Raw genomic sequence first — 17,484 nt, forward strand, 5'->3', positions numbered from 1 at the left:
TGTATGGATGTGAGAGTTGGACTGTGAAGAAAGCTGAGCGCCGAAGAATTGATGCTTTTGAACTGTGGTGTTGGAGAAGATTCTTGAGAGTCCCTTGGACTGCAAGGAGATCCAACCAGTCCATTCTGAAGGAGATCAGCCCTGGGATTTCTTTGGAAGGAATGGTGCTAAAGCTGAAACTCCAGTACTTTGGCCACCTCATGCGAAGAGTTGACTCATTGGAAAAGACTCTGATGCTGGGAGGGATTGGGGGCAGGAGGAGAAGGGGACGACAAAGGATGAGATGGCTGGATGGCATCGCTGACTCGATGGACGTGAGTCTGAGTGAACTCTGGGAGTTGGTGATGGACAGGGAGGCCTGGAGTGCTGCGATTCATGGGGTCGCAAAGAGTCGGACACGACTGAGTGACTGAACTGAACTGATGGCAGTTCTGGTGGGCTCAGACAGTAAAGTATCTGCTCACAATGCAGGAGACCTGGATTCGATTCCTGGATCGGGAAGATCCCATGGAGGAGGGCATGGCTACCCACTCCAGTATTCTTGCCTGGAGAGTCCCCATGGACAGAGGAGCCTGGTGGGTTACAGTCCATAGGATCGTAGAGAGTCAGACACAACTGAGCTACTAAGCACACAGCAATTTTATTTCTAATTTTTTGAGGAAACTCTGTACTGTTTTCCATAGTAGCTGCACCAACTTACATTCCCCTCAACAGAGTACAAGTTTCTCCTTTTCCCCTCATCCTCTCCAGCACTTACTGCTTGTCTTTTTGACGATGGCTATTCTAACAGATGTGAGGTGATAATTCACTGTGGTTTTTTGATTTGCATTTTCCTGACGGTTAGTCATGTTGAACACTTTTCGTGTTTCTCTTCACTCGATTGTTTCCTTTGCTGCGTTTGACAATAAAGGAATGTTTTATGAGTCAGCTATATGGGAATATTATATAGTCAGAAAAATTATGCTTTTGATGAATATGTAATTTAATGGGAAAATGTGCACAGTATGTTTCAGAAAGCAAACATAAATTTATATACAGAATTATCCCAGATGTTTTTGTATATGTGTGTAGGGATGTATTTGTATACACAGAATAAAGGTGAGTAGGGTGTGGTGCAGTGGTGGAGTGGGTCCTTGTCTCTCATTGTTCAGTGACCTTCAAGCCTGATACACCCTGACCCTGAGCATTAGTGCAGTGTTAGGCTCACAGGAGTGAGTACAAATGGTTTATTGAATATTGATGGAGGAAGTCCTTTCATCAGTTTACCAGATCTTGAGTTTTACCAGACACTTGACTGTATTATATTTAACTCTCACAGTAATCCGCTGTACTTTAAAGATAATAGGAAACTAGTTTGAGTTGACTTCTTAACAATCTGCATAAAATCTGTAATAACTTTGAGTGTTTAACATCTTTGTGAAAAAAAAAAAAGACAAACCAAGGGCTAGGAGCATGCCTATGTAATGCGTGCATTTACTGCCCTCTTGTGGAATTAACTTCTAATAGCAACTTTGTTTTTTTAAATTTTTTCCAGAGAAGCCTAGCCGGCTACATACAGTCCATGGGGGTGCAAAGAGTCAGACACGACTGAGCAACGGGGCATGCGTGCACACATAGTTGCTTTACAATGTTGTGTTAGTTTCTGCTATATATCAACGTGAATCAGCTATCAGTCACTTCAGCTGCTCAGTCGTGTCCGACTCTTTGTGACCCCGAGAACTGCAGCACGCCAGGCTTCCCTGTCCTCCACCAACTCCCAGAGCTTGCTCAAACTCATGTCCATCGAGTCGGTGATGCCATCCAACCATCTCATCCTTTGTTGTCCCCTTATCCTCCTGTCTTCAGTCTTCCCTAACATCAGAGTCTTTTCCAGTGAGTCAGTTCTTTCCAACAGGTGGCCAAAGTTTTGGAGCTTCAGCTTCAGCATCAGTCCTTCCAATGAATATTCAGGACTGATTTTCTTTAGGATTGACTGGTTGGATCTCCTTGCTGTCCCAAGGACTCTCAAGAGTCTTCTCCAACACCACAGTTCAAAAGCATCAATTCTTCAGCGCTCAGTTTTCTTTATAGTCAAACTCTCATATCCATACATGACTACTGGAAAAACCATAGCTTTGACTAGACAGACCTTTGTTGGCAGAATAATGTCTCTGCTTTTTAATATGCTATCTAGGTTGGTCATAACTTTTCTTCTAAGGAGCAAGCATCTTTTAATTTCATGGCTGCAGTCACCATCTGCCGTGATTTTGGAGCCCCCACACCAAAAAAGGCTCTCACTGTATACACATATTCCCTCCTTCTTGATTGGGTGGTTGAGTTCTTGACCTCTGCTTCTCTGGGGTCTCATCTCCACCCCCAGCCCCCGCCCCCCCCGCCAAGTAAACAAAGAACCCATCTCAAGGGCAGCATCTCCCATTGTCACAGCCACGTTACAGAGAATGATCCCCCTGGATACTCCCTTTACTATGTATTTCTCAATTTGCTCAGTGCCTTGGGGGAGGGGGTCTCCTCTGTGGTGGGGAGCAGCTCACCCTTGAGAAATTCACACCAGCATCCCTATCTCTTCAAACCTTTGGATTCCCTCTTCCCCATCACATCAGAAAAGTTCTGACGTACTCCTGTCCTGCCATTTGTGCAGTGGAAAAGGAGAGAGAGGGAGAGACTATGCCGTGGGCTCCAGGAGTGGCTCCTGGTGTTAGACTTAGCCTGGAAGGTCTCTAGGGCCGCTTGGCTTATTATGGTGGGCACTATGAGTTCTCTTTACTCTCAGAAAAATTCACCAAATGACGTTACTGTTTCCCTGATTCTTCTCTTGCAGAGCCATTTATTTTATGGTGAAATGTCTCTTTCATGGAACACAGGGTTTCTCTGTGATGTTTATGATCCCTTCCGTGTTTCTGATGAGGAAGCTGAGATCCAGCAGAACCGTGCACCTGCCTCAGTCTGAGCCTCTCTAATGGCACATTCCATTCACACATTAACTGCACATCTGTGAGGAGTCAGGCCCTAAGGGCTGGTAGATGCCAAGGTGGGACTTGAGTCCAGGTTTGTAGAATCTCAGAGCCTTTCCACTATAGCATGGCAACATTTGTCAGAGGCCTAACTTACCAAAGACTAGTTAAAAAGCAAAAGGAGAGAGAAGAGGAAATGCCAGGGAAGACGAGAAGGAAGTATGCAGGAGAGAAATGATCTCATTCCAGTGTGATGTAGAGGATGCAAACAGGCAGCATTAACTGCTGAACTTCTAGGAGATAAACTCTCCCAACAGGAACCAGTATAGAGATAAACACAGGAATCAGAGAGATGGAGATTAAAATACCACTCTTAAAAAAATTCTGGGCATTTCCCTGATGGTCCAGTGGCTAAGACTCTGCTCTCAATGTAGGGGCCCCAGGCTTGATCCCTGGTAAGGGAACTAGATCGCCCGTGCTGCAACTGACTTTGCTGGCCTCAACTAAAGATCCTGCATGCTGCAACAAAGGTCAACGATCCCACATGCTGCAACTAAGACCTGGTGTAGCCAAATAAATAAATAATAATAAAAAATTCTGTTGAGTAACATCCTCTTCCAAAATTCATGCTCACTCCACCTCAGAATGCGACCTGACTTGGAAATAGGGTTTTTGCAGATGTAATTAGTCTAGATGAGGCCATGCCAGACTAAATGAACCCTAAATCCAGTATGTCTCATGCCTTATAAGAAGGTAAAACAGATGGACAGAGACAAAGAGGGAGCATGTCATGTGAAGACAGAGGCAGAGATGGAAGTGATGCAGTTGTGAGTCATGGAAGCCCAAGGATTGCCAGGAGACACCAGAAGCTGGAAGGGGCAAGAAAAGAGCCTTCCCTGAAAACTTCAGAGGAAGTATGGCCCTGCTGACACCTTGATTTTGGACTTCTAGCCTCCAGAACTCTGAGAGAGTACATTTCTGTTGTTGTAAGTACCAGTCTGTGGTACTTCATTATGGCAGACACAGGAAAGGAAAACACCACAAAAGCAGTTTGGAGAACATGACTTTCTGCTCACTTTTTGAGTGCCCCTTGGGGTCACAAAAAAGTCAGACATGACTTAGTGACTAAGCAACAACAACAAATCCTTGAGTAGATGGACTTCCCCCCCAGCCTTTCTTTGAAGATTTTCCACAAATCAGGCTGGCTCCTTGGAGGATGGAGATTAGGTGAGCAAGCCCAGTTCCTTCCTGGAAACTCGCCAATCAGAGGGGCAGAATGAGGTGGGTGTTGGGGGTAGTCCTGCTGAACTTCCTCCAACAGGAAACATGAAGAGTAGGGGATAAGAGTTCCTGCCTGACAGCGTAGATGCCAATTTTCAGACTGCACCATGTTTTTCTAAAAATATTTGAATCTGTTCCCATAAAAGTCGGGAGATTTCATATAAAATCCAGATCTCAAGCTTCTTTCAGAAAATGGAAAATCTGGTCACATTGGCCACTTTCCCACAGGGTTAGGACTGGCTGTTACTGCCAAGTGGTGTCTTCTTCTGATGGGGGCCCTCTGGCCCGGCATTCTGCCTGCCACTCTCTATGTCTTATCCTGGGTCCACACCATCCTCTCTGCTCCTGCCTGGCACTTTCAGACATTTTGGCTTAGGATTCTTGGAGTAGTGTTTGAGAGCACAGAGTTGAGTCAGACAAATCCTGGGTTCAAATCTGTGTTCAGGTACTTCCTAAATGTGTGGACTTGGGCAATTGATTTTACCTCCTTGAGCCTCAGTTTTCTCATATGTAAAATGGGGATAATAAGAGAACCTATGTTGATATATGGCAAAAGTTGATACAGTATTTCAAAGCAATCATACTCCAATTAAAAATAATTAATTAAAAAAAGAATCTATGACTATTACAGAGGTTCGTGACATTGTACAGGAGACAGGGATCAAGACTATCCCCATGGAAAAGAAATGCAAAAAAGCAAAATGGCTGTCTGAGGAGGCCTTACAAATAGCTGTGAAAAGAAGAGAAGCAAAAAGCAAAGGAGAAAAGGAAAGATATAAGCATCTGAATGCAGAATTCCAAAGAATAGCAAGAGGAGATAAGAAAGCCTTCCTCAGCGATCAATGCAAAGAAATAGAGGAAAACAACAGAATGGGAAAGACTAGAGATCTCTTTAAGAAAATTAGAGATACCAAGGGGACATTTCATGCAAAGATGGGCTCGATAAAGGACAGAAATTGTATGGACCTAACAGAAGCAGAAGATATTAAGAAGAGGTGGCAAGAATACACAGAAGAACTGTACAAAAATGATCTTCACGACCCAGATAATCACGATGGTATGATCACTCACCTAGAGCCAGACATCCTGGAATGTGAAGTCAAGTGGGCCTTAGAAAGCATCACTACGAACAAAGCTAGTGGAGGTGATGGAATTCCAGTTGAGCTATTTCAAATCCTGAAAGATGATGCTGTGAAAGTGCTTCACTCAATATGCCAGCAAATTTGGAGAACTCAGCAGTGGCCACAGGACTGGAAAAGGTCAGTTTTCATTCCAGTCCTAAAGAAAGGCAATGTCAAAGAATGCTCAAACTACCGCACAATTGCACTCATCTCACACGCTAGTAAAGTAATGCTCAAAATTCTCTAAGCCAGGCTTCAGCAGTACATGAACCATGAACTTCCAGATGTTCAAGTTGGTTTTAGAAAAGGCAGAGGAACCAGAGATCAAATTGCCAACATCCTCTGGATCATCGAAAAAGCAAGAGAGTTCCAGAAAAACATCTATTTCCGCTTTATTGACTATGCCAAAGCCTTTGACTGTGTGGATCACAAGAAACTGTGGACAATTCTGAAAGAAATGGGAATACCAGACCACTTGACCTGCCTCTTGAGAGACCTATATGCAGGTCAGGAAGCAACAGTTAGAACTGGACATGGAACAACAGACTGGTTCCAAATAGGAAAAGGAGTACCTCAAGGCTGTATATTGTCACCCTGCTTATTTAACTTATATGCAGAGTACATCATGAGAAATGCTGGGCTGGAAGAAGTACAAGCTGGAATCAAGATTGCCGGGAGAAATATCAATCACCTCAGATATGCAGATGACACCACCCTTATGGCAGAAAGTGAAGAGGAACTAAAAAGCCTTTTGATGAAAGTAAAAGAGGAGACTGAAAAAGTTGGGTTAAAGCTCAACATTCAGAAAATGAAGATCATGGCATCTGGTCCCACCACTTCATGGGAAATAGATGGGGAAACAGTGGAAACAATATCAGACTTTATTTTTGGGGCTCCAAAATCACTGCAGATGGTGACTGCAGCCATGAAATTAAAAGACGCTTACTCCTTGGAAGGAAATTTATGACCAACCTAGATTGCATATTCAAAAGCAGAGACATTACTTTGCCAACAAAGGTCCATCTAGTCAAGGCTTTGGTTTCTCCAGTGGTCATGTATGGATGTGAGAGTTGGACTGTGAAGAAAGCTGAGTGCCAAAGAATTGATGCTTTTGAACTGTGGTGTTGGAGAAGACTCTTGAGAGTCCCTTGGACTGCAAGGAGATCCAACCAGTCCATTCTGAAGGAGATCAGCCCTGGGATTTCTTTGGAAGGAATGATGCTAAAGCTGAAACTCCAATACTTTGGCCACCTCATGCGAAGAGTTGACTCATTGGAAAAGACTCTGATGCTGGGAGGGATTGGGGACAGGAGGAGAAGGGGGGGACAGAGGATGAGATGGCTGGATGGCATCGCTGACTCGATGGACGTGAGTCTGAGTGAACTCCGGGAGTTGGTGATGGAAAGGGAGGCCTGGCATGTTGCGATTCGTGGGGTCGCAAAGAGCTGGACATGACTGAGTGACTGAACTGAACTGAACTGAACTGAATCCCTTCCAAGGAGCGGGGGGCAGGGAGAGAGAACCTTCATTATGGGGCCATGGAGAGAATTCAAGAATATAATCATGTGAGTCTTACACATGCAAGTGGCCAATAGATGGGAGCTATTGCTTCTATTTGAAAAGCAAATCAGAACATTGAAAGAGGAAACCTCAAAGAGAGAAAGCCTCAGTCGTTAGTACACTTTGTCTAGCTTTAGGACTGCCCTCCATCTCACCAATTTTCAGAAAAATATTTTAGTAAGTCAGCTTCTCAGGAGCCCCTTTCTATTAAAAAAAAATAATTTATTTATTTTAATTGGAGGATAATTATAATATTGTGATTTTTTTGCCATACATCAACATGAACTGGCCATAGGTGTACATGTATCCCCTCCATCCTGAACCCCTATCCTACCTCCCTCACCACCTGATCCCTCTAGGTTGTCCCAGAGCCCTGGCTTTGTATGCCAGGAGTCCCCTTCTGTAGTAAGGAGTCCAATAGCAGTTTGGGGAATTAGAGGTCTAAGTAAGGTGATTTCCCCCTCCTCCTTAAGAGTTTGATTCTCTTTGGGAAGAGGTCGTGGAGAGGCAGGAAACGCTGGACCCCATCCAAATACTTTGATGTCTAGTTTTAAAATACTTGAGTTCTTAGCTGGCTTTGCAGACCGCCTAGTGGCCCTCAGAGGACAGCTTCTACTTGCACTGATCACTTCTCCTGGGAGGCCCGGAATGACGGAAGACCACAGAAGGAACCAGTTGACTTCAAATAGCCTACTTCCAGGTGGAGGCGAGAAACCAGATGGAATTGGGAAGGAGGCAGGGTGACAGAGAGGAAAGTTCTTGGTTTTTTTTTTTAAATTTTTACTTTTTTAACTGAAGGACATATAAATTTCTTGTGAGAAGGAAGGCTCAGTTAGGAGGCCGTCAGCCTCTGAAATGGTTACAAGCTACAGAAACCAACTCAAGCCAGTCGTAAAAATGAATTTATTTGGAGGGATAATGGAGCATTTTGTAGACCCCAAGGACTTGGAGGTCTCTCCAGGGATTAGAAGCATGAACTGGGAAGTGATCAGGTACAAGGTGCAAAGTATTAATAAAACTTAGTTGTTGATACAACTAGATACAACATGGTTGTTCAAGCACCATGCATTGAGTAATCCATCTTTTCTCAACTGGTTTGAAGCAGCACTTTTATCACATTCTAATTCTTTGGTGTTTGGATCATTTCTGGTAAAATTCTACTTCATCTGCTCCTCTGGTTGTTATGGGTTGAACTGTATCCTATAGAAAAGGTATGTGGAAATCCTAACCCCCAGGACCTCAGAATGTGGCTTTATTTGGAAACTGGTTCTTTACAGAGAGTAATCAAGTTAACATGAGGTCATTTGGGTGGGCCTTAATCCAGTCCATCCTAAAGGAAATCAGTCCTGAATATTCATTGGAAGGACCGTTGCTAAAGCTGAAACTCCAATACTTTGGCCACCTGATGGGAAGAACTGACTCATTTGAAAAGACTCTGATGCTGGGAATGATTGAAGGCAGGAGGAGAAGGGGACGACAGAGGATGAGATGGTTGGATGGCATCACCAACTCAATGGACGTGAGTTTGAGTAGGCTCTGGGAGTTGGTGATGGACAGGGAGGCCTGGCATACTGCAGTCCATGGGGTTGCAAAGAGTAGGACATGACTGAGTGGCTGAAATGTACTGAACTGAACTAATCTAGTAGAATTTCTGTCCTTATACAAAGCGGACATTTGGACACAGAGATGCATACAGAGGGAAGGCAGTCATATGAAAAAGAGGAACCATCAGGGTGATGTACCTATAAGCCAAGGAATGCCAAAGTGTATCTGTCAACTAGTAAGAGGTGAGATCCTTTCCCAAAACATTTCAGAGAGAGTGTGGCCCTGCCAACACCTTGAATTTGAACTTCTAGCCACCAGGACTGTGAGACAATACATTTCTCCAGTTTGTGGTACTTTGTTAGAGCAACCCTGTAAGCTAATACAATGCCCCAATGTACCAAGCTGTTTTAATTATTATAGCTTTATAATATTTAAAAATACCTGGTCATGTTAATCCCAGGGATTTTATGTTTAAGACGTGGAAGGTTAGGTCTAATGTAAATACTAAAGATTATAATCTAAAACACCATTTAAAGCTTAACTATTATCTAGAAAACTGATTGAAATATACTCTTGAAATGGGCACATTTTATGGCATGTTAGCTACCCCCCTATAAAACTGATTAAAAAGAAGAATAAGACTCAAATATATCATATCCTACTATGTAGCAAAGGGAGGGGGGATCACCACCATTTTACTTTCTTAAAAATTTTATTTGTTGACTTTTGGATCGCAGCCATTCTGACTGGTGTGAAATGGTACCTCATAGTGGTTTTGATTTGCATTTCTCTGATAATGAGTGATGTTGAGCATCTTTTCATGTGTTTGTTAGCCATCTGTATGTCTTCTTTGGAGAAATGTCTATTTAGTTCTTTGGCCCATTTTTTGATTGGGTCATTTATTTTTCTGGAGTTGAGCTGTAGGAGTTGCTTGTATATTTTTGAGATTAGTTGTTTGTCAGTTGCTTCACTTGCTATTATTTTCTCCCATTCTGAAGGCTGTCTTTTCACCTTGCTAATAGTTTCCTTTGATGTGCAGAAGCTTTTAAGGTTAATTAGGTCCCATTTGTTTATTTTTGCTTTTATTTCCAATATTCTGGGAGGTGGGTCATAGAGGATCCTGCTGTGATGTATGTCAGAGAGTGTTTTGCCTATGTTCTCCTCTAGGAGTTTTATAGTTTCTGGTCTTACGTTTAGACCTTTAATCCATTTTGAATTTATTTTTGTGTATGGTGTTAGAAAGTGTTCTAGTTTCATTCTTTTACAAGTGGTTGACCAGATTTCCCAGCACCACTTGTTAAAGAGATTGTCTTTAATCCATTGAATACCCTCTTACACTGTTGGTGGGAATGCAAACTAGTACAGCCACTATGGAGAACAGTGTGGAGATTCCTTAAAAAACTGGAAATAGAACTGCCATACAACCCAGCAATCCCACTGCTGGGCATACACACTGAGGAAACCAGAAGGGAAAGAGACACGTGTACCCCAATGTTCATTGCAGCACTGTTTATAATAGCCAGGACATGGAAGCAACCTAGATGTCCATCAGCAGATGAATGGATAAGAAAGCTATGGTACATATACACAACGGAGTATTACTCAGCCATTAAAAAGAATACATTTGAATCAGTTCTAATGAGGTGGATGAAACTGGAGCCTATTATACAGAGTGAAGTAAGCCAGAAGGAAAAACATAAATACAGTATACTAACGCATATATATGGAATTTAGAAAGATGGTAACAATAACCTGGTGTACGGGACAGCAAAAGAGACACTGATGTATAGAACAGTCTTATGGACTCTGTGGGAAAGGGAGAGGGTGGGAAGATTTGGGAGAGTGACATTGAAACATGTAGAATATCATGTAAGAAACGAGTTGCCAGTCCAGGTTCGATGCGCGATACTGGATGCTTGGGGCTGGTGCACTGGGACGACCCAGAGGGATGGTGTGGGGAGGGAGGAGGGAGGAGGGTTCAGGATGGGGAACACATGTATGCCTGTGGCGGATTCATTTTGATATTTGGCAAAACTAATACAATTATGTAAAGTTTAAAAATAAAATAAAATTAAAAAAAATTTTATTTGTTTATTTCTTTTTGGCTGCACTGGGCCTTCTTTGTTGCATGTGGGCTTCCTCTATAATTGCAATGAGTGGGACCTGTTCTCTAGTTGTGGTGAATAGCTTCTCATTGCAGTAGCTTTTCATGTTGCAGAGCATAGCCTCCAGGGTACTGGCCCAGTAATTGTGGCCCATGGCCTAGGTGTCCTAAGGTATGTGAAATCTTCCCAGACCAGGGATAGAACTCATGTCCCCTGCACCAGCAGGTGGATTCTTAACCACTAGACCTCCAGGGAAATCCACCATTTTGCTTTTTAATGCATGTTGCATGGTTTATGCAAACTCTGGACCAAAGCTCTGCATATATTTAAAATTCTGGTGAAAGTCTCATTGACTGATGGGGCTGGAGTGTTACACTGATATTTAGAAACAATTTAGGCCAACAATCATCTACTTGCCTGAAATGGTGCTACTGGGTAAATTCTTATAACACATGTGCAGGTCATTCTCAGGTACAGACTGGGTGAGGTTCGGTTATAACTTTACAGATCAGCTGAGTAGTAATAGCAGAATTTAAAATATGCTGAGTTGTGACCATCTAATGTCAGAGATCACTTCAGTATTTTAGTCTTTGCTATAGTTCTGACTTTAGCAGGCAGAATGGTTTTAACAGAACAGCATGGGATTCGCAAAATTGCCTTGCCTACTGGAACAGCTCCAAAATCACTGCAGACAGTGACTGCAGCTATGAAATTAAATGACACTTGCTCCTTGAAACAAAAGCTATGACAAACCTAGACAGCATATTAAAAAGCAAAGACATCACTTTGCTAACAAAGGTTTGTATAGTCAAAGCTAGCTCTTTCCAGTAGTCATGTGCAGATGTGAGAGTTGGACCATAAAGAAGATTGAACACTGAAGAATGAATGCTTTCAAATTGTGGTGCTGGAGAAGATTCTTGAGAGTCCCTTGGACTGCAAAGAGATCAAACCAGTCAATCCTAAAGGAAATCAACCCTGAATATTCATTGGAAGGACTGATGCTGAAGCTGAAGCTCCAATACTTTGGCTACTTGATGTGAAGAGCTGACTCATTGGAAAAGACCCTGATGCTGGGAAAGATTGAAGGCAACAGGAGAAGAGGACAGCAGAGGATGAGATGGTTGGATGGCATCACTGAATCAATGGAGAGTTTGAGCACACTCTATGAGATGGTGAAGGACAGGGAAGCCTGGTGTGCTGCAGTCCATAGCGTTGCAAAGAGCTGGACGTGACTTAGTGACTGAACAACTGGAACAGCTAAAGCATCTTTAAAGTCACTGAAAGATTAAATTGTGAACTGAACATTCAAAACAAAATAAACTAGTTCTGAAGTATTCTGCAAGTATCTTACTGAACAGGAATTGAGATTTCTAGCAATTAAAAATGTTGTCATCGATTATTTCAAGATATATTTGAAAAGTGTTCTGGTTTTTCAAAACAAGGAAAAATCTAAATTTGCTGAAGACTTGTTCATCAAATCCCTCTTAAGACATTTAGTAATTAAGGAATGTGACTCAATTGTTGGTGTTAGTGATTCATTGTTACACCAACAATCCCGACTATCTGTCAAACTCTGGGTCTATTCCAGTAAACTGAGATTGGAAGGTGAGCCATGAAAGTTTTTACCTGTGTAGCTACTTATTTATGTAAATTAAGAGAGCTGTGGTAGCTATGGGTTGCATCTGCCTAGCACACTCTCCTTTTCCCCTTGTTCTGCTAAGAGAAGCCCTCCTCCCTGTGGGAAATCCATTCCTCATGGGTGGGAGGGGCTGACCTCTCAACTTCTCTCACCACCAAGATGGCAACGTGACTCTAACCTGGTCAAAAATTTCCTATTTTCATTACCTATAGTCATCTTTCTGAGAAGAGCATGTGACCTAAGATGTCTGATCAGCATCTGGCCAGAAATTTTCTCCAGAACTTTAGGGAGAAAATTTTCCCTCTATGATTTATGCATGTGTGCTAAATTCAACTCAGTCGTGTCTGACTCTTTGTAACCCTGTAGACTGTAACCCACCAGGCTCCTTTGTCCATGGAGTTCTCCAGGCAGGAATGCTGGAGTGGGTTGCCATACCCTTCTCCAGGGGATCGTCCCGACCCAGGGATCAAACCCACATCTCTTATGTCTCCTGCATTGGCCGCCAAATTCTTTACTACTAGCTCCACCTGTATGATCATAGCTTTAACTATGATGTAAGCCTACAGCTACTGAGGTCATCTTTCCCTCCAATACAGGGAGGCTCTCTAGGAATAAAGCCACTTTGAGGGAGAGCAGGGCTGAGAGATGGAGGAGGGGGAGATGGAAAGGTTGCCATGGCTGAAGCTGTTTAAGTCCTTGGCTCTTCCTTATGGGAACGGATAAATGCTCCCTCTGGATTCCCTGGTGGCTCAGAGGGTAAAGCGTCTGCTTGCATTGCGGGAGACGTGGGTTCAATCCCTGGGTTGGGAAGATCCCCTGGAGAAGGAAATGGCAACCCACTCCAATATTCTTGCCTGGAAAATCCCATGGATGGAGAAGCCTGGTAGGCTACAAGTCCATGGGGTCGCAAAGAGTCAGACATGACTGAGCAACTTCACTAACCTGAGTTGAGTTTCCCTCATGCAGAACATAAAGATAACTGGTGAATTGTAATTATAATGACTGGCAAATTGTCTACCTGTGAAAATCAAGCTCTTCTTGGAAATGTGCAACCGCAATAACAAAAATTAGATGCTGAAGCTAACACAGGACTGGACTCTCCTACTTGTTGAATAAATAAATTCTCATTTAATATGGAGACGTGAAAGCTTAGAGAGGCTGAGTGTCTTGCTCAAGATTGCATAGCTAACAAGCAGTGCAGCTGGTATTGGACTCCATATTCTTATTACTTTGCCTCCCAGGAGGCCTCCCTTGGGAGGGGACTCAGGTGCTGGTCAGTCACCGGTGAAAGTCATGTGAATGGAAGTAGCTTCTTTTGGTTTTGAGATCAAAGTATTTTCGCTAATTGGGGAAAGGAGTAGTGGGGAGGCTTTGGCTGTGGAGAGGAGATTCTTCTCAGCTGATCCATGGACAATGATGTTCCTTTCCTGCCCTGTACCTTCTCAGATGGCTTTTTAAATGATGTTCTTTTGACTAAGGATGTGTGGTTGAACATCAAGCTGTTGGAAGAGGCGTTTTGGCAACTTGATGACATTCTAATGAACTTGCGTCCTTCCTCTTGAATTTTTGGTTGTCCCCTGTTGAATTCTACTGGACACCCAGAAATGTTTGCCTAAGTAGTTCCCTTTTGAGGGTTGGGAATATTATGTTGATTAGGATCAGCATTTTTGTCCCACCCTGCCCTCAACATTTGGGCTTTTTTTTTTTTTTAATTTTTATTTATTTTAATTGGAGGCTAATTACTTTACAATATTGTATTGGTTTTGCCATACATTGACATGAATCTGTCACGGGTGTACATGTGTTCCCTATACTGAACCCCCCTCCCACCTCCCTCCCCATCCCATCCCTCTGGGTTATCCCAGTGCACCAGCCCGGAGCATCCTGTATCATGCATCAAACCTGGACTGGAGATTTGTTTCACATATCATAATATACATGTTTCAATGCCATTCTCCCAAATCATCCCTTGCCCTCTCCCACAGAGTCCAAAAGACTTCTATACATCTGTGTCTCTTTTGCTGTCTCATATACAGGGTTATCATTACCATCTTTCTAAATTCCATATATATGCGTTAGTATACTGTATTGGTGTTTTTCTTTCTGGCTTACTTCACTCTGTATAATAGGCTCCAGTTTCAGCCACTTCATTAGAACTGATTCAAATGTATTCTTTTTAATGGCTGAGTAATACTCCGTTGTGTATATGTACCATAGCTTTCTTATCCATTCATCTGCTGATGGACATCTAGGTTGCTTCCATGTCCTGGCTATTATAAACAGTGCTGCGATGAACATTGGGGTACACGTGTCTCTTTCCCTTCTGGTTTCCTTGGTGTGTATGCCCAGCAGTGGGATTGCTGGGTTGTATGGCAGTTCTATTTCCAGTTTTTTAAGGAATCTCCACACTGTTCTCCATAGTGGCTGTACTAGTTTGCATTCCCACCAACAGTGTAAGAGTGTTCCCTTTTCTCCACACCCTCTCCAGCATTTATTGCTTGTAGACTTTTGGATCGCAGCCATTCTGACTGGTGTGAAATGGTACCTCATAGTGGTTTTGATTTACATTTCTCTGATAATGAGTGATGTTGAGCATCTTTTCATGTGTTTGTTAGCCATCTGTATGTCTTCTTTGGAGAAATGTCTGTTTAGTTCTTTGGCCCATTTTTTGATTGGGTCGTTTGTTTTTTGGAATTGAGCTGCAGGAGTTACTTGTATATTTTTGAGATTAGTTCTTTGTCAGTTGCTTCATTTGTTATTATTTTCTCCCATTCTGAAGGCTGTCTTTTCACCTTGCTTATAGTTTCCTTTGTTGTGCAGAAGCTTTTAATTTTAATTAGGTACCATTTGTTTATTTTTGCTTTTATTTCCAATATTCTGGGAGGTGGGTCATAGAGGATCTTGCTGTGATTTATGTCGGAGAGTGTTTTGCCTATGTTCTCCTCTAGGAGTTTTATAAAGTTTCTTGTCTTTGTTTAGATCTTTAATCCATTTTGAGTTTATTTTTGTGTGTAGTGTTAGAAAGTGTTCTAGTTTCATTCTTTTACAAGTGGTTGACCAGTTTTCCCAGCATCACTTGTTAAAGAGATTGTTTTTTCTCCGTTGTATATTCTTGCCTCCTTTGTCAAAGATAAGGTGTCCATAGGTGCATGGATTTATCTCTGGGCTTTCTATTTTGTTCCATTGATCTATATTTCTGTCTTTGTGCCAGTACCATACTGTCTTGATGACTGTGGCTTTGTAGTAGAGCCTGAAGTCAGGCAGGTTGATTCCTCCAGTTCCATTTTTCTTTCTCAAGATTGCTTTGGCTATTCGAGGTTTTTTGTATTTACATACAGATTATGAAATTATTTGTTCTAGCTCTGTGAAGAATACCGTTGGTAGCTTGATAGGGATTGCATTGAATCTGTAGATTGCTTTGGGTAGTATACTCATTTTCACTATATTGATTCTTCCAATCCATGAACACGGTATATTTCTCCATCTATTAGTGTCCTCTTTGATTTCTTTCACCAGTGTTTTATAGTTTTCTATATATAGGTCTTTTGTTTCTTTAGGTAGATATATTTCTAAGTATTTTATTCTTTTCATTGCAATGGTGAATGGAATTGTTTCTTTAATTTCTCTTTCTATTTTCTCATTATTCGTGTATAGGAATACAAGGGATTTCTGTGTGTTGATTTTATATGCTGCAACTTTACTATATTGATTGATTAGCTCTAGTAATTTTCTGGTGGAGTCTTTAGGGTTTTCTATGTAGAGGATCATGTCATCTACAAACAATGAGAGTTTTACTTCTTCTTTTCCAATTTGGATTCCTTTTATTTCTTTTTCTGCTCTGATTGCTGTGGCCAAAACTTCCAAAATTATGTTGAATAGTAGTGGTGAGAGTGGGCACCCTTGTTTTGTTCCTGACTTTAGGGGAAATGCTTTTAATTTTTCAGCATTGAGGATAATGTTTGCTGTGGGTTTGTCATATATAGCTTTTATTATGTTGAGCTATGTTCCTTCTATTCCTGCTTTCTGGAGGCGCTTTTTTTTAAATCATAAATGGATGTTGAATTTTGTCAAAGGCGTTCTCTGCATCTATTGAGATAATCATATGGTTTTTATTTTTCAATTTGTTAATGTGGTGTATTACATTGATTTGCAGATATCAAAGAATCCTTGCATCCCTGCGATAAAGCCCACTTGGTCATGGTGTACGATCTTTTTAATGTGTTGTTGGATTCTGATTGCTAGAATTTTGTTAAGGATTTTTGCATCTATGTTCATCAGTGATATTGGCCTGTAGTTTTCTTTTTTTGTGGCATCTTTGTCAGGTTTTGGTATTAGGGTGATGGTGACCTCATAGAATGAGTTTGGAAGTTTACCTTCCTCTGCAATTTTCTGAAAGAGTTTGAGTAGGATAGGTGTTAGCTCTTCTCTCAATTTTTGGTAGAATTCAGCTGTGAAGCCGTCTGGACCTGGGCTTTTGTTTGCTGGAAGATTTCCTATTACAGTTTCAATTTCTGTGTTCGTGATGGGTCTGATAAGATTTTCTATTTCTTCCTGGTTCAGTTTTGGAAAGGCATACTTTTCTAAGAATTTGTCCATTTCTTCCACGTTGTCCATTTTATTGGCATATAGTTGCTGATGGTAGTCTCTTTGTATTTCTGTGTTGTCTGTTGTGATCTCTCCATTTTCATTTCTACTTTTATTGATTTGATTTTTCTCCCCTTGTTTCTTGATGAGTCTGGCTAGTGGTTTGTCACTTTTATTTATCTTCTCAAAGAACCAGCTTTTTGGCTTTGTTGATTTGCTATGGTCTCTTTTGTTTCTTTTGCATTTATTTCTGCCCTAATTTTTAAGATTTCTTCCCTTCTACTAACCCCGGGGTTCTTCATTTCTTCTTTTTCTAGTTGCTTTAGGTGTAGATTTGTTTTTTATTTGACTGTTTTCTTGTTTCTTGAGGTATGCCTGTATTGCTATGAACCTTCCCCTTAGCACTGCTTTTACAGTGTCCCACAGGTTTTGGGTTGTTGTGTTTTCATTTTCATGCATTTCTATGCATATTTTGATTTCTTTTTTGATTTCTTCTGTGATTTGTTGGTTATTCAGCAGCATATTGTTCGGCTTCCATATGGTGGAATTTTAAATAGTTTTTCTCCTGTAATTGAGATCTAATCTTACTGCATTGTGGTCAGAAAGGATGCTTGGAATGGTTTCAGTTTTTCTGAATTTACCAAGGCTTGATTTATGGCCCAGGATGTGCTCTATCCTAGAGAAGGTTCCGTGTGCGC

At 41.7% G+C, this 17,484-nt stretch overlaps 1 protein-coding gene across 6 annotated transcripts in view; it reads left to right on the forward strand.

Annotated features, from left to right (window-relative positions):
- C5H12orf75 (chromosome 5 C12orf75 homolog) overlaps positions 1-17,484 on the forward strand; it is a 92,695-nt gene that overhangs the window by 53,641 nt on the left and 21,570 nt on the right. Inside the window, exon 6 of one of the 6 annotated variants that reach the window (XM_061417178.1) lies at positions 3,386-3,686. The exons of the other annotated variants lie outside the window; for them this stretch is intronic. The gene's annotated coding sequence lies outside the window, so the exon portion shown is untranslated. Of the gene's footprint in view, positions 1-3,385; positions 3,687-17,484 lie in introns of those variants that run through there. 6 annotated transcript variants of the gene reach the window in all.

Source organism: Bos javanicus, chromosome 5 (assembly GCF_032452875.1).
Source record: "Bos javanicus breed banteng chromosome 5, ARS-OSU_banteng_1.0, whole genome shotgun sequence".
NCBI lineage: Eukaryota > Metazoa > Chordata > Mammalia > Artiodactyla > Bovidae > Bos > Bos javanicus.